General features: G+C 44.7%; 1 protein-coding gene across 3 annotated transcripts in view; it reads left to right on the forward strand.

The window, feature by feature from the left end:
- Positions 1-23,588, forward strand: part of CUEDC1 (CUE domain containing 1) — a 93,724-nt gene that overhangs the window by 25,059 nt on the left and 45,077 nt on the right. For all 3 annotated transcript variants that reach the window (XM_066635944.1, XM_066635945.1, XM_066635946.1), the window contains 2 exons: positions 4,598-4,721; positions 21,142-21,280. The gene's annotated coding sequence lies outside the window, so the exon portion shown is untranslated. The remainder of the gene's footprint in view (positions 1-4,597; positions 4,722-21,141; positions 21,281-23,588) is intronic.

Genomic DNA, 23,588 nt, shown 5'->3' on the forward strand with positions numbered 1-23,588 from the left:
GGGAACAAACATTTCCTTACCTTGAGGAGGCCTCCATTACTACCTTACCACCATAGGATGCAACACATACCCCATTGGCACGGCTGCACCAGGGCTGGAAAGTTGGATAGGATTTAGCCCTTAGTGTCTTGTCGGTATGCCACGAGAGGAATACGGTTGAAAATTGCTGCACTACTGATTTATTGGACTTAACTCATAGTAATTGTAGTAAGTTGCATATAAAGACACTTGGACCTTATTGTCTCCCTCACATGCTGTTGGGGGTGTCAACATTGTGAACATACTTCCATTACAGATGCAAAATGAAATTTGGGGCACTGGCAGTCCAACACACATTAATTACTGGCACAGTTTGAATGGAAACATCCCCCCCCCTTTGCTTCTTCAATTCAAAACTCGGGGCATACCTCCATAGAAGCACTCTGCACAATTTTTGTGCAGAGCAAGTTAAGGTATAGATCAGTGGCTCAGCCAGTGGTACATGTTCCACCAGTGGTACGCTGGGCAGCCTTGGGTGGTATGCCCAAGGGGCATTACGACGATTGGGCGTCGAAACTCGTCGAAAGGGGATTGGACGAGTTTCTGGAGGAAAAATCCATTATGGGGTACAAGCCATGATGTGTATGCGCAACCTCCTGATTTTAGGAATGGGTTAAGTCAGAATGCCAGATGTAGGGGAGAGCACCAGGATGAGGTCTCTTGTTATCTGGTGTGCTCCCTGGGGCATTTGGTAGGCCGCTGTGAGATACAGGAAGCTGGACTAGATGGGCCTATGGCCTGATCCAGTGGGGCTGTTCTTATGTTCTTATGTTCTTATGCATAACATTCACTGCCCGGCAGTGAGATCGCTTCCACGGGAGCTTCCAACAGCAGTAGGAAGCTGGAACTGGTGGGCAGAGCTCTAGTGCGTGGTTTCTGAGCAGAAGAAAAAGCTCTCCTGCCCCCATGCCTTGAACCTCTTACTGACCTTAGAAGCTCCCGTCACAGTCTCTGATCCTGGAAGCAACTGGTGATGATGTCATTGCCAGTTACTTCTGATGGTGCCTCCAAGGACAGCGCAACAGTAAGTGGTGCATCAGGGGAGCAGTGTTGAGTGATGCTGGTATAGAGGACTGTGTTGTGGGAGTTCCGCACCAGTCTTGGGATGCAGGGAAATGGATTTGGAATGGCTGTCAGGGAACTTAAATGCTGCAAATGACACAGGTCATGCGTGTAGGGCTGCCCTTTTCGTGTACTTCACTGGTCTCAAAATGTAGGTTGCCAGCAAGTGCCTCTAAATATCTGCAGTGTTTATAGAATGTTGACTGCGTTTACTACTGATGTGACTATGACTAAGGTTAAGATTAAATGAATAGCTTGGAGCAGATTGCTATTTCTTAATTTTGGGGACTGATGCGTTAGAATTTACACAGGGTGGCTGGTCCACGAGGCCAACTGAGGCAGTCCCCTGAGGCAGTGAATTAGCAGGAGGCCACGCACCTCTGCCTTCCCATCTCTGCTGCTCCTGCTGCTCCTTAGATTTAAAATGGAAGAGGGAAGTGAAGCAGAAACAGAAGTGTGGGAGGTCACCGCTTTCTGTTCCTCTACATTTCTTCTCCTTCTGTTTCATTTCCTCTTCCAGAGAGCATGAGGAAGAGGAGGAGAAGAGGCAGAGGTAGTGACTCATGTACTATTGGGTAAGTTGGAGATGCCCTTGGGAGCTGGGAAGTCTTGTGGTGGTCCTGAATCCATGCCAAGAGAGTGTGACTAAGTTTGCCTTCAAAGTAGGGACCCCACATAGTTCTGGATCCAATTGCGAAGAAAAAAAAAGCTGGCATCACTTTATAACTACAGATTTTTAACTGTTACACAGGCCTGCACGCATTTTGTTATGTTGAAAGTTAGACCTATTCTTAGGTATATTTGGGGTTCTGAATCCAACAATGGCATTGGTTTTCCTGGATTGGCTCTAGTTTTGGGGGCATGGCATAGCCAAATATGCTGATTCAAGCAGTTTCCTTGTGAGGAAGCTGATGCCATGGCTTCTTCATGAGGAAGGTGCTGGAATCAGCATATAAGGTGGCTATGCCGTACCGCCAAAACTAGAGCCAATCAGGCAAAACTGATGCCATTTTTTGATTCAGCACCCCAAAAATATCCAAAATTCGTTCAAGCATCCTTGGCAACTTTAAAAATGTTTTTTTGGGGGTAGGCCTTTTTAAAAACTTTAAAAAGGTTTTTTGGGTTTTATCAGTGTACACACACACACACACACACACACACACACACACACCAATTTTTCTGGCAGCTGAGAAATTCCGACCTCCATTTTTGTTTCTTTTTTAAAACAGACATACAAAGGGATTGTGTCTCAGGCACACCCCTTCTGTCTTCTTCAGTGTTTTAATTCAGACCAGCAACAGCACTGCCCCTTTAATTAATGATTCCTTTACAGACAGCTGGTGTGAGTCCTTCCCTTTTTAATCCTCTCCGCCTCTCATTTGCATGTGCCTTAGTCAATGACCTAGCCTTCTTCCTCTGAGAAATGCAGGGATTTTGCTTCTCTTGTGGCATGCATTATGTTATAGAGCAGGTAAGATTATCTCTACTGACTTTACTCTTCAAATAGTATGCAGGTCTCTGAGACATATGCAGCTCTTCAACACGAGGTGGTGTTCTGTATAACCCCCAAAGCTTGCATACTTGTCATTTTAGATATCACCTTAAACAACTGTAGGTCTTATTCTACAAGATGATTGGGGCAGTGGTTATCTATTCATATATGGGAGAAAGAGGACTGTTGAGTGATAAAGGATTTTGGTGAAATTTTAGGTTGTTTGCTATAGCTGGCTGCATTCAAGAAGCCACAGAGGTCTTTTCATACACCAGAATCCAGTTCCCATCAAATTCTGGAAACTTTAATTTCTGCATTTAAAAATAAGTATTATGCAAATGTGATATTTCATAAAGAGACATTTGAATATTTTTATTCACAACTGTGTTTTGCAGTTTTGCAGAACTGTGATCTTTCTTTGGCTCAGTAAGTGATAGGGGCACAGCTGATCTTTCTTAAGGCCCCTTTCAGGGCTATATGCTGTGAGATCTGAAGCAGGTTTACTCAGAAGGAGAGAGAGAGAATTTCTTCTTCTTAACTGAGTTGTAGGCAAGCTGGATTAGATACTGCAAGGTAACTGAAAGCAATCAGTGTAACTGGCAGGAATTTACAAATCTTGCCTGATCTTACTATTTAAACCAAAATTTGTGAATGCCCCTTCCCAGTGCTTTTTCTGTTCATGTGTACTTGAGAGTAAGCCCCACTGTGTTAAGAGGCTTACTCCCAGGTGAGCATGCATAGATCATAGTTGACCTCTCTATATGAGGTTGGGAGACAGTCACCTGTCTCCTTTGGCGGGGTGTGGGTGGAGATTGTCCCAACAGTTTATTAAGCTGTGGGAGTAGCCAGGGTAACCAAGGACAAATGAGATGAAAGGCAATTCTGGGTTTTTAGGCTTTGTACTGATTGGGCTGAGGACTAAAGAGATAAGGTAAAGATGTCACTAGGGTTGCCAGTTTGCCCAAAATGACCTGTTTCTCCAACTCTACTTCTCTCCTTGAATGGGGCAAAAGTTAATCTTGGTTCATTTGGGGACATCTGTTGGTCTCTACCCTTTACTGCTGGGCATCACCATAGAACCAATTCCCCCCCCCCCATTTTTCAACGATTGACAGTCAGCAGGCCCCAACTCAGAAATTTTAGGTTCTTGGATGCATCTAATTTAGCCACCCTAGATGTCACCAAATTGCAGAAGGATTTGCAAGTTCTAGGATCTTCAGCCTAGAAAAGAGGCGCATGAGGGGGGGACATGATTGCGACATACAAAATTATGCAGGGGATGGACAGAGTGGATAGAGAGATGCTCTTTAGACTCTCACGCAACACCAGAACCAGGGGATAGCCACTAAAATTGAGTGTTGGGAGAGTTAGGACAGACAAAAGAAAATATTTCTTTACTCAGCATGTGGTTGGTCTGTGGAACTCCTTGCCACAGCATGTGGTGATGGCATCTGGCCTGGATGCCTTTAAAAGGGGATTGGACAAGTTTCTGGAGGAAAAATCCATTACAGGTTACAAGCTGTAATGGGTGCAGCCTCCTGATTTTAGAAATGGGCTATGTCAGAATGCCAAATGCAAGGGAGGGCAGCAGGATGCAGGCCTCTTGTTGCCTTGTGTACTCCCTAAAGCATTTGGTGGGCCACTATGAGATACAGGAAGCTGGACTAGATGGGCCTATAACCTGATCCAGTGGGGCTCTTCTTATGTTCTTATGAAGAGAGAGAGAAGTATCACTCCCATAGGTGTTTCGTGAGAGAGCTCCAGGTGTATGGGGCAGTTAGGAAAAACACCCAGTTATGCCCATCTTTCATTCTTACAACAGTTTATCTTTTGAGTACATAGGATCTTTGGGCTGGATGATCTTAAGGCTTCTTCCAGGGCTCCACTATGTGATCTAAAGCATGGTTACTCAGAAGTAATTCATATTGAATTTAATGGAATTTGCTCCTTGGCAAGGAGGGTATCAGCAGTTTAAGTGACCGTCACCCTTTTTTTATCCATTAGCACCATTCTCTTTGAAGAACGGACCTTCGTGCTACAGCTGGAACACAAAGCAAGCCAACAAGTGGGAATTGGGCATTTTTCCAAGTGGATTCCTAAGGGGTTCAGCAGTGGAGGCTAATTGAAGGTAATTGTCTCATCAATATTTATAATCCTTCCCCCCCCCTCGATATTGAATATAATGAGCTGGTTATGCCAACAAAAGCCTGAGCTTTGGGGCCAAGCATCATCTTGCATGATTACTATTAGCTATTTGTGGCAAATTGATACTTGGACGGCAACTTGCAACTGGGGAGATGGATGTGATTTTTGGTGAGAAAATGGGGCAAAGAGTGTGCTGCCACCCAATATGGATCGGGCCCCTCACCCCCGGCCTTGTTTTGTTGTACTTTCCTGGTCTTAAGCTTGCTTCTTAATAACCCAGTTACTGTAATGTGGAAGTTTGTGGATTCACACCAATGGGAACTCTGTGTGGAGCAATTCTCAGAAAAGTCTAGAACCCGGGCTTTTTGGTGCCAGTCACACCCTCTGTATATAGGAGGAGTGGGTGGGTATACCATGTAGGGCAGTGGTTCTCACACATTTAACACCGGGACCCACTTTTTAGAATGAGAATCTGTCAGGACCCACTGGAAGTGATGTCATGACCAGAAGTGACATCATCAAGCAGGAACATTTTTCACAACCCTAGGCTGCAATCCTACCCACACTTACCCAGGAGTAAGTCCCATTGACTGTCATTGTTAAAAGAATGTACATAGTAGCTTGTTATAAGTACAGGTTTGTAACATTTCCCAAAATGCAGTTCACATACCATGGTAGCATCAAGTCTAATATGTTAAAAATAAAATATTGAAATTAATAGGGACCTGCCTGAAATTGGCTTGTGACCCACCTAGTGGGTCCAGACCCACAGTTTGAGAAACACTGGTGTAGGGCATGGCCAGTTCTCGCTGAACTGCTGATGCAACTCTTGAAGAGTTCTCTGAGGGGAACTTTTCTCTGACTCTTAGGTTTAACCACTTAAACCAAGGGTCTCCAAACCCCGGCCCAGGGGCCAGATGTGGCCCGCGGCAAGCCTCTATCTGGCCTGCAGCCAGCCTCTTGTCCTCTGAGAGCCTCTGGCCCACTCAAATGAACACAACTGGAGCTGTGCTCTGGTTGTGCCTGGAGGATGTTCTGAGAGCCAGAGAGGTTGAATGAATGAGCCCATTCGTTCATTTATTCACTCATCTAAGTTCCATCTCTATTTATATAAATGTTAGGTTTAAATTTTTTTCCGGTGCTCAGCACTTCGCCAGATATTCGATGTGGCCCTCTGGCCAACATGTTTGGAGACCCCTGACTTACACACACACACACACACACACACACACACACACACACACACACACACACACACACACACAGAGTTATATACAAGTATATACAGTTAAATGCTTGTGTAAGTGTGTCACTTGTGGGAGTCATTAAATGTACAAATAAGCCCACTTGGGCAACATCTGAACCAAATTCACATTTTTCACTGCCACCAACTCAAAATGGCTGCTGTTCTCCTCAGAGTCTGTGTATTTACACTCACATACACAAAACCCTTCCAAAGAAGGCCAATTCTATGCTTGGGATCATTAGAAAAGGTATTGAGAACAAAACGGCTAATATTATAATGCCGTTGTACAAATCGATGGTAAGGCCACACCTGGAGTATTATGTCCAGTTCTGGTTTTCACATCTCAAAAAGGACATAGTGGAAATGGAAAAGGTGCAAAAGAGAGCAACTAAGATGATTACGGGGCTGGGGCACCTTCCTTATGAGGAAAGGCTACGGTGTTTGGGCCTCTTCAGCTTAGAAGAGAGGCGCCTGAGGGGGGACATGATTGAGACATACAAAATTATGCATGGGAAGGATAAAGTGAATAGAGAGATGCTCTTTACACTTTCACATAACACCAGAACCAGGGGACATCCAATAAAATTGAGTGTTGGGAGAGTTAGAACCCATAGAACCAATTTCCCCCCCCCCCATTTTTTCAACGATTGGCAGTCAGCAGGCCCCAACTCAGAAATTTTAGGATCTTGGATGCATCTAATTTAGCCACCTGAGATGTCACCAAATTGCAGAAGGATTTGCAAGATCTAGGATCTTCAGCCTAGAAAAGAGGCGCATGAGGGGGGACATGATTGGGACGTACAAAATTATGCAGGGGATGGACAGAGTGAATAGAGAGGTGTTCTTTAGACTCTCATACAACACCAGAACCAGGGGACATCCACTAAAATTGAGTGTTGGGAGAGTTAGGACAGACAAAAGAAAATATTTCTTTACTCAGTTTGTGGTCGGTCCGTGGAACTCCTTGCCACATGATGTGGTGACTGCATCTGGCCTGGATGCCTTTAAAAGGGGATTAGACAAGTTTCTGGAGGAAAAATCCATTACGGTTTACAAGCCATGATGTGTATGTGCAACCTTCCGATTTTAGAAATGGGCTATGTCAGATGCAAGGGAGGGCACCAGGATGCAGGTCTCTTGTTATCTGGTGTGCTCCCTGGGGCATTTGGTGGGCCACTGTGAGCTACAGGAAGCTGGACTAGATGAGCCTATGGCCTGATCCAGTGGGGCTGTTCTTATGTTCTTAATACTTTAAGCCATTTCTTCCCAATGTTGCAGACAGGGACCAAATGTGTACACCTGTGGCCCAGGCAAAATTGGGTTAAGCTGTTGGGTATTTTACCTCCCCATTTGGAATTATTGCCTTTAGTCTTGGGTATTTATTAAATGAATTGGATATTTAGACACCAGGAGCTTATCATTAAGAAAAAATAGAGAGTTTGCATTTGAAAACCTCAACTGGCTCTAGCCACAGACCAGTCAAACTCCATGCTGATGCCACCCAATACCTCCCCACCAGTTTTGCCCACCAACTAGTTGTTTCTAGAATCATCACTGTTTTTGCAAATAAAAATAGGATTTCTTATGTAGCACCCCTCTTCTCGGAGCTGGCTCACTTCTGTTATCTCAATCAAATGGTTCACCTGGCATTTGTTCAACTTTTGGTTGTGTTCTTTTATTACATTTGTAGCCCCTTTCATGACTTTGATGCATGATTTGTGTGCATGATTTAGCCCTGTTGTATTAGAAGATACAGTTGCATTCAAAGATTGATAAACATGTGTTGATTAATGCCACATATAAGCAAATACATTCCTTATAATTTATAGTAGCAATTTTATTTAAAGAATAGCATTAATGCCCAGCACCTGTTCCCCTTGTGCAAGCCTTTTGGCCCTAAGTCTGGCCTGCCTGTTTGTACACCAAAAATCATTATCTGAGTCTCCAGGATTATTTCCTGGTGTCAGCTGTATGCTTTATGCCAGGGGTGCTCAAACCCCGGCCCTGGGGCCACTTGCAGCCCTTGAGGACTCTAATCTGGCCCTTAGGGAGCCCCCAGTCTCCAGTGAGCCTCTGGCCCTCTGGAGACTTTCTGGAGCCCATGCTGGCCTGATGCAGCTGCTCTCAGCGTGACAGCCAACTGTTTGACCTCTCACGTGAGCTGTGGGACAAGGGCACCCTTCACTGCTTGCTGTTTCACATCTGTGATGCAGCAGCGGCAGCAAAGGAAAGGCTGGCTTTGCTTTGTGCAAGGCCTTTTATAGGCCTTGAGCTATTGCAAGACCTTCATTCATTCATATAAGTAATATATTCATTTATGTAAATATATTGAAATGTAAATTAATTCTTTTTTTCCCTGGCCCCCAGCACAGTGTGAGAGAGGTCATGTGGCCCTCCTGCCAAAAGGTTTGGACACCCCTGCTTTATGCGATATCAGTTTTTCCTGCAACAGCCTGTCTTGTGCCCTTAAAAACAAATAAGCTGAGTTTTAAAGAGCACTGCAATGTGCAACTGAAGAGATTTCGTCACCCAACAAAACTGGCCAGCATGCTATATGAACAGAGCATGTACCCTACGAGACTCCCCAAAATTCTCTGCAACATACAGGGATACCTTAAAAAGATAACTGACCTGGAAAGCGCTTCTTGAAGCTAGGAAGTTTTTTAGTGAACAATCACCCCAGCCCATAATATCTGCCTGCCTATTGTGTAATTTGCCATTTTAATCTGATTTTCTTTTGCTGCCTCTTTTTTAAATTGTGACCCATTTATATTTGCAGGGACCATAGATGAATTTCTCTACTGAAAGGCGGTCATAGTTACATGTAAAGACAAATGGCACTAATTTCAACTTAATTGGAAGTTTGATTAGGCCTTTAGAGGACAGGAATTGTGGGAGGAGACTTAATTGTTTTCTTCCCAGTTTGATTGATTACTGGTCATAGCAGATATTTGTGGTCGTGTTTTTGTTTTTTCTTCAAGGTTGAAGCCGGCGTTTCTTCTGAGCAGTTTTGGAAAGAGGCATGAGGAAGTCAGTGCAGTGTTGTTGTGGGTAGATTGCAGGGAGACCTGCATCTGAGGAGACCCAGGTTCAAAACCCCCACTCCATTGGTTGTTTTTGAAACAGTCCCTCTCTCTCAGCTTGACCTTCTTGCAGCGTTGTTTTGAGAATAAAATAGAGGCAACAGAGAATGATGTACACCACCCTGTATGCTTTGGAAGCGGGGGTAGAGTAAAAATGAAAAATGTAGATTAAAAACAGTTTCGTGGCTCTTTAAAGACTAACAGTTTTTTGTTTTGCAGCAGAAGCTTTCATGGGCTGTGATCCACTTAATTGGAGACTTAAATCTGAATAAATAAATGGATTCATGCATCTGACAAGGTGGACTGTGGTCCATGGAAGCTTTTGCCACAATAAATATGTTAGATTTTATAGTACCGCAAGAATCCTTGTTGTTCAGTAATAAATACATAAAATAAGCATAGGGGAAAATGAGACTAGAATCCTCAAAATAGCCATATTTGTGTGCGTCATAAATGAAGTAATCCTTCCCCCTTGGTGACTTGGGGGTGACGGCGGCAATGTCTTTTCTGGGTTTGTGCCATTGGCGCCACCTAAGCAAAAAAAAGGGATTTTGAGACTTGTCCATGTGCTGTGACAGCTGGAAAAACTGTAAAACACAGGCTCTCGCCGCCGCCATCAGGTAAGTCCCCAAACCCCTATTTTTACTTAGTTGGTGACAGTGTGAACCTGGATTTGCCATCACTACTGACATGGCTGCGTCATCACCATCCCTGCAATTGCCTGCAGCAACTCCAGTGGTTCTCTTACCACTTGGGTAAAGGTTGGGAACCATTGTATAAAGCAAGAGAACAGGTGTTCTGTTACCCAAACAGGTACAGACAGGTGGGATGCTCAGCTCTAGCATCCTGGACGTACTTAGTACAAAAACAGCTGCTCCACCTTTTTAAAGACAAACAGTTGAGGAATGGGCTGTGGAGCAGCTGCTGATACATCCTGACTTACTGTAATATGTGAATAAGCCTCTGGGTGCAATTGTCAGAAAGGGAAAATCAATGGGAGGTTGTCACATTTCCTAAGCGGAGAGAAAAAGGGTGTTCTTTCCTTCCTGGTCTCTTTTGTGTCTTTTGTTTGAAATTAATCAAAGCTGTGTACTCTCGGCCTCGATGATTCGCTTGGGTTGGAGAGGGGAAAGATGGGAGATTTAATGCTTATTAAAACATCAGGCTTGACTCTAAGACCAGCTTAATCTGACCAGTAGGGCTTTGCTGGAGAAAATCAGTGAGCTGATTTTCACTGAGAGATGTCAAAGTGATTAGTAAGAGAGGCCGAAAGGAAAGAAAGAGCTCCTTAAAAAGGCATCTTTTTATGGTCTCCTTGTCTTAAAAGTTCAATTCTGCTCAAAGATGGAATGTACCTCTTGCAAAGCCTTCATATTTTGGCTGTTGCATGAGTATCTCCCATCCATTCTGGAGTAGAAGTGATGGACTGTATTTAATTTTGACATATCCTTTTCCATTAGGAGCTGTGCTTCTAGCAGCCATTTCTACTTGCAAGACAATGGGAAGATCATACACGTGCTTGTTTTAAAAAGCCGGTTCACCCACACCAGTGCCAAAACTCCGAACCCGCCTTCCCAATCTTGACAGTGGTTTAGCGTCATTCAGAATGGAAGTTTTACACATGTTGATTCTGTGCAGGTGAACAAATACGGCGTCCCCTGCTCTTTTGACGGGTTAGGGACCAGAGCAGTGTTGAAAAGTGGAACCCAGTCTTTTGCGTGCGATGCTTTTTCAGCTAGCAAACCGCAAAAGCCTTTTATATCTTGCAAATTCCTGCTGTCACACAAAGATTACTGCAAGTGGACTCTCAATAACGCCTTCGGGAATAGGAATAGACCTGAAGCTAAAGTTGGCTCTCTCTCTCTCTCTCTCTCTCTCTCTCAGACACACACAAAAAGTTTGAATCACCATGACATATGCAAATCAACATGGGGAGGGCAATTTTAGCCTTTAGAACAGAAGAGAGAGGTTGAAAGAGTGGAGCATGTGTTGAACGAATGGGTTCCGGGTATAATTGAAATGTGTTGAAAGAGTGGATCATCGGAAAACGAACTGTCAGAAAGCAGGGAATACATGTACATGGAGGTCGGGGGGGTGAGGTCGGGAGCCACAATGATCACGCTCGCCCCTCTGCATGCATTTGCTCACCCTGAGTAGGTTGGGAGAATCGGGCTATATGATTAGTGTTGTTGGTTTGCTGAATATGATCCTATTTCTTGAACATTTTTTTTTTCTCTGAGGGGCAGGTGACAAAGGGTAATCTCAGGTCATCTCAGGTCCTCCCACTCAGTTCTGCCTTGGCTCAGGATTGGGCCCTAAAAGTCGGGTTTTTTGTTGTTGTTGTTGACCTCAGGCACCGAAATGGCTTGGGGCCACTTTTGGCTTCACCCTTCTCTCTTGCAACCAACCTGCCATCCTGGCTTATGATTAAGAGAACTGGTGCAGTAAGTATAGTAAGCAGCTAAGCTGTGAATCAAGATTTACTGGTTTGGTTTTGCCTTTGCTGTGGACTCACTAGGCGCCCTTAAGCAAGTCACTCAGGTTTTGTTCAGGCAAATCTCTGTGCTTCAAAGTTCATCTGTCTGTGTGTATGTCGGGGGACCATGCTGGTGACCATGATGCATGTTCCTGAACCCCTGCCACATTCACATGTGTGTCATTTGTCAACAGTGGCAAAATGCTGATTCCAGGGATGAATCCTTCCTGATTGAACATCCAGCCTTTCTGGATCAGGAAGGATCTCTTGGCAGGTACAATGCTTTTCACTGCAAACCAATGTTGTATACCATATTTGGGCTTAAGGGGCAGGTTTGACAGCACTCTTTCACCCTCCAACCACCACATGAATTTTGAAAAGCACAGAGGTTTGTCTGCACAGGGCTTCCTTCTCGGCTGCAATATTGGGATAAGTAACACTTGTCTTGCCTTGCAACAGGGAAGCTGTAGTGTGATATAATAATCATTGTAGTGCTCTATTATTTTGCTTCCCTGACCTCAAGCCCAGCCCACAGGTGTAAACATTTGATCCCTGTTGCATATATGCAACGTTGGGCAGAAATGGCTTTTAAACTTTAAGGCACTCAGCTCCATCTTGCATCAACAGAGAGTGAATGTAGTCATGTATTATTGTGAAGTTGGTTTTTTTTAGCCAGTAATGCAAGATCTAAACTTGAATGCCTCGTGTCCGTCCGGGTGTCCCAGGATGGCTTTCTACCCAGCTGTTCCTAGGCATCAAAGCAAATCCAGCCTTCCCTTCCTTCTTTACAGGGGCCAGAATTAAGTGGTTGGGACTCTTTGTGTAATGATTAGCTTTAAATCTTTCTGTCGGCCTTAATGGACAAGAGGGGCCGGGTCTGTGTAAATAATTTACAGTGCCTGGGAGTCAGAGGGGTTCCCCCCCTTCACACTCCACTCATTTGGTTTCCATAGTAACATGGGCACAGTCTTTCTGCTTTTCCTTGGCTTTAGGCAAATCAATAGCGGTTTATTTCCCCCCATCCCCCACCTCTTCCAGCATTAAGCAGGGAGGCCTTGGAAGGGAGAGCCGCGGTTAGCAATGGGATGATGATCGCATATGGAACGACTTGAGTTCTGAGTCATAATCGATCTGGCGATGGGATTGAGGAATGGAAGTTTTAATTGCACGTTAAAAACTATCTCTACCCAACCCCGATAAATTGGTGAGAGCTGACAACGGGAAAAACTTTGGCATGCTTGAAGTTACAGTCCATAATTGGTGTCAGCTGCCTTCTCCCATGTATGTGGATGCTGGTGTCTTTATTATTATTATTTTTTTAAAACTATACATCTTGCTTTTCCTACCAAGAGTAAAATCCAAGACGGTGCAAAGCATTAAACACACAATTTTAAAAAATCAAATAAAACATCAAAAACCTATTACAATGGCAAAACATAAATAACACATAAATAGAGATGGGAGAAAACGGTGATAATGAAATATTTATTTATTCGATTTTTACCCTGCCTTTCTCCTCAAAGGGCACACGGTGGCTTAAATAAAAACATATAACACCACTTTCTGCACTTTTAATTTTTGTTAAAAAAAACCAACAAACCAAACTGAAATCTGCAAAAAAATTAAACAGTTTTATTTGCTTTCAGTTTATTTAATGGAGGGGGGGGGGGTGCACGGATAATGTCTGTGGCTGCATCTGCTGATCCTATACCGCCGATATCACCTACTTAGTACACTTTTAAAGCAATTATAATTTGTAATTATAATGTAAATTTTGAAGAAAAACGCGTAGCACTGCTTTCTGCACTTCTAACTTTTGGAAAACGCTGTAAAATAAAACGGTTTTCTCCCACTTCTATGCATAAAATCCAACAGCAAACAAAAACCATCCACCAAAAGTTGAAGAAAGCAACCGTGTTTTTCGGTTTTCACAAAGGATTACAGCTTGGGTTCCTTTCTGGTCTTTGACATGCCTGTTCAAGAGGATTTGTGCTGTTGTCTAAAAGGCCCTCTTTCTAGCAGGTGCCTTGCATACCTCTGGCATATGGAGCAAGATACCTGTTGGTGACCTGAGTATACGAGAGAACTTACGTGAGAAAAGAGCAATCCTTTCCGTATTCAGGTCTTAAACCATTTAGGTCGGTGGTTCTCAACCGGTGGTATGCTTACCACACTAGTGGTACAGCGGGAAGCATTGGGTGGTACATCCGGCAGCCATTGCTCTGCAGTGAGACTGCAACAGGAGCTTCCAATGGCGATAGGAAGCTCACGCCAGCGGGCAGAGCTCAAGAGTGCGGTTGTTAGGCACAAGAAAAAGCTCACCCACCTGCCTTGAGCCTCTAACTGACCTTGGAAGCTCCCATCGCAGTCTCCAAATCTGGAGGTAACTGGTGATGACATCATCGCCAGTTACTTCCAGTGGCACCTCCGAGGACAGCGTGGCAGCAACTGGTACACTGGGGGAGCAGCTTTGAGAAATGTGAGTTTAGATCTTTAAATGGGATAAGCAGCACTTTGAATTGAGTCCAGCAACAAACTGGCAACCGACGCAGCTTGATAGTGTAGGAGTCGGTTCTTAAGTGTCACCCGCTTCTCCAGGCAGTGAGAAATTCCAAGAAACAGCACTGCAGAGTCTGGTTTCTTTTACAGGAGAGTGCGCGGTGACGTAGGGTGTCTTTTAAATATTTGCTTTAGGTACAAATAGACCAGCAAAGACAAATGGCAGTGAAGAGGCTCCTAAAAACAGGCAATGAAACTGCGGATTGCTGGATATCTAGGAAAATATGCACTTCTCCACAGCTTCACAAACTGTTTCTAGTTCAGCTGCGCTAGAAACTCATAGCAGGATTAGATCCAAATTCAAACTTCCTCTAGTTTCCACTCTGTTTCTCTTTGAAAACACTCTGGTGCAGGGGAGATTTCCAGGCCATCAAGGAACACAAAGGTGCTATTTGTCTCTCACCATCCATGAGTTCGGCAAGATACTTTCCCCTCTGCCCCACAACCAGCACTGGGGAACAACAGCAGAAGGCAGCAGTTGCCTTTGACTTTTTGCCCTGCTTATGGGTTTCCCAGAGGGATCTGGCTAGCCACTGTTGAAAACAGGATGTTGGACTTGATCAGCGGTCTCCAAACTGGAGACCAGTGCATTCTGGAAAAAGCTTTCCCAGCGTGAACGCAATGCTCCATTCCTCCAGGGAACCTCCTTACCTTGCCACCAAACTGCATGCGGGTCAGCTGCTTCTGCCTGGAAGTCTGGGTGCAAAAACCTGCTGGGGTGATTGACCCCAGAAGCAGCTGGCCGGCACGCAGTTTGTGGGAGATTGCCGGCATGGTAGGGAGGCTCCCCTGCAGAACGGAGCGTTCAGCTCACCCTGGGGATGGATTCTGCCATGCACCAGATTCGGCCCACAGGACACAGTATGGAGAGCCCTGGACTAGATCAGTGGTTCTCAAACTGGTGGGTTGCAACCCACCAAGGGAACTGGAAGCAAGGCATTTCCCCTAAGGCCCTGCAGCGATGGCAGTGCTGCCGCCGTGACCAAGGGGCTTCTTGACATACCTGGGAACCACTGCAGTAGACGAATCTTTTACTGTGATCCACCAGGGCTCTTCTTATTATTCATGATAGTTGAGAGTGGAGCCGTGACCAGAGGCAGTCTACCTCAGTGTACATGAAGCTGGGAATATGCAGTGGGCAGGGGGCTGTTGTCTTCGTTTCCTGGAGGCATTTGGCTGGCCACTGTTGAAAACAGTATTCTGGAATAAATGGGCCTTTAGTCTGATCCAGCAGGACTGTTCTTATATCTATATCTGCATGAGCATGTCTGTAAGGGCTGCATGCAGTTAAGGAAATTCTAACTGATGAACTGTATGAGTTTTACAGCCCAGTCCTATGGGCTGCCTGTGTGGCTAGAACTTGTGTTCTGGCAGCATAACCTGCTTTATGGCGGCACAGAACTCTGACCACTGTTGCATGGTGCCTGGCTCTTGCTACAAACTGTGAGGTGTGCATAGCTATAGAGCTGTTTCGGGCAGGGGAAGGGAGAGTGTAGGGGAAGAAACTGGGCAGGTGAAGGGGAGTGGGCCAGAGGGGGCGGATCTCAGTGCTGAATGCAGGGGCCGAATTCTTTTGCCCTTGGGCTCCTCAGACTTACTCCAGCTATACTGCTGGTGTAGTTTCAAGGAGATCCATGGCCGTAAGAGGGTCTTCCTGGAGGTAAAGGTTTCCTTACTTTGAGGAGACCTCCTGCTTGCCCCCACCGTAATAGGCAGCACGCGTTTCGGTGACATGACTGCATTGTGTAAACTGGTGGGGGGTAGACTTGGGGCATAAATGTGCATAAATTTGGGGAAACGCATAGTTCTTTTTAGAATACATATACCCAGGTTATAGGAGGTGCCATCTCAAATGAAGCATTCCCTCGTGTGTGTGAGCATGCTTCTTTTAAAAGAAAGGACTAGTGGAGTATAGTAATGGCCATTGCTATGAATGGCCATTGCTACCCGGAATGGCTCCAACGGCAAGTAGGTGGGGCAGCTTACACAGCGTGTTGCAGCGCCTGCAGTACTTACCACACCATGTACTTACCAGCTATGCCCCTGGAGTATAGTAGCCAAGAGTTTGAGCAGCGAATCACGACTTTCCTAGTTCTAATCTCACCTCTGTCATGGACTCACTTGTGACCTCAAGCAAACTACTACCTCCCAGCCTTAGCTGCAAATGATAACAGTTTCTTACTTTACAGGATTTCTGCAAGGATGGCTTCAAAATAATACAGTACCTTTGAAGCCCTTTGCACATTCAAGAAGCCCTGTGCAAATGCTTATTTTCAAGACAGTTTCCTCTATCCACGGTTTTCTTTACAATTCTTACATAGTTAACAAAGTCCTGAAATACTGTTGCCCAATAATTGGCGCATTGGAAGATTTTTGCTCAGTTCGGTTACCGACTAATTGTCGTCAGCCCTAACACACACGCATACTATTTTCACATTCTCAGCTTCTTCCCTTCCTGGAAACCTTATTTCATGTTTGAATTCCCTCAAGTATTTTAAGAATGTCGCCCTACTGCAGTTGAATTATTTTTCAGTGCAATTGTATAGGGAGCAGGCCTGCAAGACATGGAACTTTTCAATCAAGGGCCTCCACTTTCTCATTAATATAGGCTTAATTTAGAACTATAGACGGCTTAAATTCCAGCATGGAACAGAAACACATTAGTCACAGTGAAGAAAGAGGAAAAAGAGAGGCACACACAGTCTCTCTCTCTCTCTCTCTTCCCCCCCCCCCTATATTCCAAGCATTTTTAGAGGCCAGTCCAAGGATAGGCAATGGGTACTCTCACTATGGACCCCCTGGCAGTTTTGTGATTGCAGAAGCTTGAATCTTCACCATTGCAGCTTCTGAAGGTTTTTAACAAAATTAAACCTTAAGTTCCTGTGTTCTAGAGATATGTTTGAAGAGAGATTTTTCAAAGTAAATACTGTCCTTGCCATTAGGGAGAGGAAAAAGCAACGTAATTACCAGTAAAATTCTCATTGTTAAGATGGGCAAGATAGATGAGGAGGGGAGAAGCTTAGCGTAATGACTTTAGGGATGCACCTTATTCCGTGCATACATTTACATATTGTTTATTACTAATATTTCTCTGCTATTTTTTGGCCAAAGCCTCCCATAGCAGCTCACAGAGTCTGCTGGTATCTCCACCCTCCTCCTGAGCCTGATTGTCCCTTCGGTCACCCAGTTTCACCCTTCCCCAGACCCCCAGAGGCTGCACTGCCACCTGACGACGCCTCATATTGCCGGGAGCCATGCAGGGTCCTCTTCTTGGCTCAGCATTGGCACTCCTCTCACTCTGGGTGCTGCAAACGTGCCGTAAAGCACGTTTGCAACACCAAGCACCAGTAATGGAGCTCAGCACTGGTCCTTGGGCTGGATAGGATTTGGCCCTAAAGCAACCCTGGGAAGGGCAGCCATAGCAGCAAAAATGCTATCCACAGTCACTGAGTGGCCAGCTGCAGGCAGTATTGGGCTTGGTCTTCTAGATGCCCCTTGTCCATCAGTCTGCCTTGAACCACTGGCCCTGTCTGCTTGCCTTAATCTTTTCTACTTTTTTAAAGAGCACTTGCATGCAGGCATCCTGCTGGCATTCTGCAATCATTCATACACTTACCTTTTCCTGGGGGCTTAACTTATTTCATGTCGTGGTCTTTGAGAAGATTCTTTTTGAACATGTGTTTTGTGGTTGGGTATCCCCAGAGACTATGCCCATTTCATTTCCTCCTTGTATTCTTCTGTATCCTCTTTTTGATGGTAGCTTAGTCTCTCTGCAGCTTAATATATACATGAAAGATGTTATCAGGGGATCACCTGTGTAGCTGCCTCATATGAGAAGCAGTGCAAGGCAGTCCTGTGCATTTGAACTCAGAAGTAATTTCTCCTGTGTTCAGTGGGGCTTATTCCCAGGTAAGCTTGCACAGGATGACAGCCTTAGAGAGCAGCAGCTGCTCCCTGTTCCACACACCTTCCAGTGCCCTGAGGGATGCATTTGGAACTGAATGTATAAAGTATTGCAGAGATTGAGTTAAAATGGCTAGGCTTCACTCCATCCCTTTGCCTCACTGCCCCAATTTGTAATAACCAAGCCTTGAATTGTATACTCTTGTCCTCAGTATATCAAAATTCTGTATAATGGAATCTGTGGGTCTTGGCCCCTCTAATCCTCCAGAGGCGATGGGAGCATGGTTCCCATCACCTCTGGAGGGTGCTCTGAGGCCTGTGGAGGCTACATATGGGCTCCCTGCCCCTACAAAGACTTTATAAGGTCTTTAAACATCACTTCTTGTTTTTATGATAAACCGAAGTGACCATCTAAGACCTTAGAAGGCTTGAGGCCTGTGGACTACACACACAGCCTCCACCAACCTCAGAACACCCTCCGGAGGTGGTTGTCTCTGAAGGGTCCAGTTCAGGCTGACCCCACAGTAGTGAAATCCACTGGTCCTGAATATACAGATACAGAGGGCTGACCTGCATAAATACTATATAGGATTGCATTGTAATTGCCTTGGATCAGACATGGCGAATCTCTCTTGGGATCATCTCTTGGGATGATCACAGCAGAGGAGGATGCTACCCCATAAATGAGGGAAGACAAATTTTATATGATGTCTTGACCATTCACCCACTGAAAACACAGGGGAAGACTCTGCTCCATATTGCATCATAGTCTGAGGTTAGGCCTGCGACAGGACCTTTCTGGTGGCTGCACCCAGGCTCTGAAACTCCCTCCCCTGGGAGACCCACTTGACTTTGTTTCAACATATGAGGAAGTTGATAGTGGGAAAAGTTTCTCCTGTGATGCCAAAATTCCATCCTGAGAACCAGGTTGGTGTAGTGGTTCAGGAGTTACTTAGACCTGGAAGATCCAGGTTCAAATCCCCACTCAGCCATGAGATGTCCTGGGTGACCTTGGACCAGTCATTATCTCTCAGCCTTGCCTACCTCACAGGGTAGTTGTGAGGACAAAAGGGGGGTAGGATCTGTGTAGATATCACCCTGAGCTTCTTGGAGGAAGGGCAGTATAAAAAAATGTGATAAATAAAAAAAAACTGTTTAGAGCAGTGGTTCTCACACATTTAGCACCGGGACCCACTTTTTGGAATGAGAATTTGTCAGCACCCACCAGAAGTGATGTCATCACCGGAAATGACATCACCAAGCAGGAAAATTTTTAACAATCCTAGGCTGCAATCCTACCCACACTTACCCAGGAGTAAGTCCCATCTACTATCCTTGTTAAAAGAATATGGATAGTAGCTTGCTGTAAGGACAGGTCTGTAACATTTCCCCAAATGCAGTCACATACAATGACAGCATCAAGTCTAATATATTAAAAATAAAATATTGAAATGAATGGGGACCCACAGTTTGAGAAACACTGGTTTAGCGTTTTAGACAGGCTTTTTCAATCAACACTTTCCTTCTTGTCATAAATCCAGGTTAAGAACATTTACAAGCGTGCTTGATCTTGACAACCACATTGTCTCATATGAACTTGTGCAGTTGCTTGTGTAACTGAGTGCCAATTGAGTAGTTATTGCCATTGTAAGGTGGACATGGAGAATGGAACTGGATCTAGTGCCAGGCAGGACTTGGTCCATTAACCTTGGGAATGTATCTGGTGCCCAGGATCACTTGCCTGTAAAATGGTTATTAAGATACTTTGGAGAGTCCCTTGTGAGGCTCAATTAATGTTTGCACACTGCTTTGTTGTCCCTGGATGAAAGCAACTGTAGAAATGGAAAGAGGCTGTGATTTTCATACATTGAAAATGGCTTCTTCATGCCACGGCTGCTTTTAAAACACATTTCTGCCCAGCCCACGGTGTACACATTTGGTCCTTGTTGCATTTATGCAACATTGAGAAGAAATGGCTTAACGGAACCCAGCTCCTCCTGCCCTTTCTCCACTGTTTTATGCTCTCCCTTCAGAGATGATGTGTTTACAAGTAGAAGGAAAGTTTAAAAAAAAATTAAATGACTTGTTATGTTCAGATGTGAGTACCCAATTTATATATGTACTTTATGTTATTAGAAAATTTTGATCATTGAAAGCAAATAGTGCGTTAAAAATGATTCTACTGAATTTTGTTTTTTCAAAACAAACAATATATAGGAACATTTCAGAACAGAACATACAACAAGAAAAGGATTTTCACTTCTTTGAGTTGCTTGTTCAAACCGTGGTTCGCCCTTTGCTCATCTAGAAGCTCAACTGACATGTGAGTTCTTAACTGTAGCTAGGGCACAAACCACAGTTTTGTGTTACGTCTGAGCTTGGTCTTTCACTTTGTAGCGGGACAGACACACATGTGTTTCAAAGAACTGACCGTTGCTGTGCTGAGAGCATTTGTGGGCCCTTGTGCCAAGGTTATTGAGAATTTCCAGTCTTTCTTTCTCAGAATGAGTGGAACAGTTTTGAATGGAATGTGTGGGAGGTTTATTGGCCCGACAAAAAGTTGAAAGAGTGCCAAAAGCCATGAATGAACGGTATGTGCCTGTGTGCAGGAAAAACATGTGTTTTAAGGCCCAGTTATAGGCGTTCATGGTTACATTGCAGTGTGGTTTGGATCTGTTTTGAAAACGGCAGTGGGGCAAGCTGGGGCCTTGGGGACCATTTGTGTAATGTTGGGGGCAATGATTATCCAGTAATTGTTCTGCCTTGTGGGGGGAGAAAAGGGAGGAGACACCGTGAAAACCATTAATACCCCAGTATTTGTAACTGTCAGTTTGGCGTTTCGTGAGCTCATGTTTGGCTGTCCACAAGGTTGCTGTGCTTCAAGGTTTGAAGGAGAATGATTCTCTGTCTGGTACAAAGCCAACAGCTGCATTACAGCTGTAATCCTGCTCTGATTGAGCTCCATGTTTGAAGACAGTCTACTTCTGAATGCCAGATGTGAGGGACAAACAACAGAAGGACGCCTATCACCACAATGCCCTTCTTGTGAGCTACCCAGAAGCATCTGGCCAACTACTGTTGGAAAGAGGATACTGAATTGGATGGGACATTTACATTTCTCCATTTTTCCCTGCAGAATGTCCCATGTTGAGTTCCTGGCACCTTCGCTTAAAGGATCTCTGCTAGCAGGGCTGTGAATGATCCGGAAGAGCTGCTGACAGAACACAGACAGAACAGGGCTAGAAGGGCCAGTGGTCTGACTTGGAATAAAGCAGGTTCGTATGTTCATTTGCAGAAAATGCACTGTCTAGGTTGACTCGGTGATAGAGCCCACGCATTGCATATAGCAGGGGTGGCCACACTTGCTTAACGCAAGAGCCACATGTGATAAACTTCAGATATTTGAAAGCCGCAACATTTACAAAGCATTTAAATTCTTAAATATATTTTGGCTGCAATCCTAACCTCACTTTCCTGGGCGTAAGTCCCATTGAACACAATAGTGCTTCTGAGTAGACCTGGTTAAGATTGTGCCCGTATTCACAGTGAACATTAAACTTACATTTTAATCCAGTGGACTCTCAGTTTATACCTGCTAAATAATTATAAAGCGTGGCATTTTATAAATTTACCTTTTTCTATTAGTTGTGATGCAGAAAGGAGCTCAGCCAACGTATTTCCGTTATACATCAGAGAGCCACACATGGCTCGCAAGCTGCAGTTTGGCCACCCTGGTGTATAACATATAGTATGGCTAAGTTTAAATCTCCTATTCAAAGTTTTCTGATAGCAGGGCTGGAAAAGATGCCTCTCTAGCGACATTGGGGAGCTGGTGTCCATCAGAGTAGCGCATACTGAGCTGGATGAACCAGTGTTCTGATTCTGTTCATGCCTGCCTGCCCAAAACGTTTAGTGTTATAATTTAAGGACTGCTTTTGTCAATATGAACAAGCCCTGAAATAAACCTCTCAGCCCTGAAATCAACCTCTCTGCACCTGCTCCCTGGCCTGGTCTTAGTTGCTTGGTGAGTGCAGGGACAGGACCACATCAGCTCCATGATTGTGGAACTCTCTCCCAGAGGATGCCCAACCTGTCCCCAATCTGTCTGTCTTTCAGGAGCAATTGAATTGTTTTTGCTGTTCCACAAGGCTTTTGTTAGGTTAACTCTCTCTGCTTGATCCTAACTGTGTTGTTGTAACAGTGCTGTACTTTGTTGTTTTTGTGGTGTTTGTGGTTTGTTGTTTTACTGTTTTCTGGGTTTTTTAAAATTTTGGAAGCCACTTTATGAAATTGTATCTTAAAAGGCTGGGTATAAGTATGTGAAACTGATGAAGCTGGACTCTTCTTCTTCCCCTGTCCACCCCCCCCCCACCATGAGATCAGATGTCTTGCTAATATGGGAGCTGAGGGAATATGATGATTTATGTGACACAACATGTAGTTCAGACATGTTAAGTGCAGGTGCAGAGGAGTGGCAGCAGGTTCCAGGTGTTTGTTGTCTTGAGTACTTGCAGAGACTTCTGATGGGCTACTATGAGATAAAGGAATCTGGACTAGGTGGGGCTCTGGCTGGTTCCAGCTTAGGACTTTTTTGTTCTATAAAGCCACTACTGTGTTTCTTGACCTGCTAAAGTAGCAGTTCTCAGACTGTACCTCAAAGGGTTCTTGGGTGTGCTGCAAGATGAACTTGGCTCAGCAGAGAAATAGCCCTATTGTCTTCAACTGGGCTTACTCTTAGGGAAGTGTGCATAGGTTTGCAGCCTTGGCATTACAGGGCTGCCTGTGTCCTTAGCTGAGGTTGACCAGTGTGCATAGGGAACCAACAAGGCAACCAATGTGATGACTCATAGGCCTGTGTGTTGTATAACCCTGCTTACATATTTCGGTATGGAACCTGTGAGCGAGGGGGGAAAAAATGTAGATCGGTGGTTACTTGGTTTCAGCCAATTCCTGTGATCTACGGATCACATTTCTGCAAAGGCCTTGCTTCAAAATCCCATTCTGTTGCGGCCAAAACCATGGGATGCATCTCAACCCTACTGAGTTGTCGCAATTTGAGACCTGTTTTGCTCACAGTGTGCAATAGGGACTCCTCCATGTTATCCCCACATTGGAGCTACGAGGGAGCTCCGTTTCTCTGATTCTGAGAATGAGAAGCTGACTTGGTCCAGGCTGATCTGTGAGAAGCCCGGTTGAGCAACAAACTTTGCAGAAAGGCTGAAGGTTTGGGGACTTTTTAAGTTTAGCGGGGGGAAAAAAACTTATCAAAAAGGGAACATAGTAAAGACTTCTGAAATCAGTTGTGGCATAGTGAAAATGTTTAGAAAGATGTTTTTTCTCTTGGCATGATTCTAGAATACGTGGGCCACCCAAAGAAACAAATTGGCAGGAAATTCAGGACAGACAAAAGAGAGCCTGTCTACACACAACACAGAACTGTTTTATGGAACTCACTGCCACAAGATGTGGTGATGGAAACTGGCTTAGGTGGCTTTGAAAGAGCATCACAGCCTGTACTTCTGGCTTTCCTGGTCAGTATTCAAATTGCTGCTTGGAGTCAAAAATTCCTTACTCACAGAGAGC

Source organism: Tiliqua scincoides, chromosome 8 (genome assembly GCF_035046505.1).
Source record: "Tiliqua scincoides isolate rTilSci1 chromosome 8, rTilSci1.hap2, whole genome shotgun sequence".
Taxonomy (NCBI): domain Eukaryota; kingdom Metazoa; phylum Chordata; class Lepidosauria; order Squamata; family Scincidae; genus Tiliqua; species Tiliqua scincoides.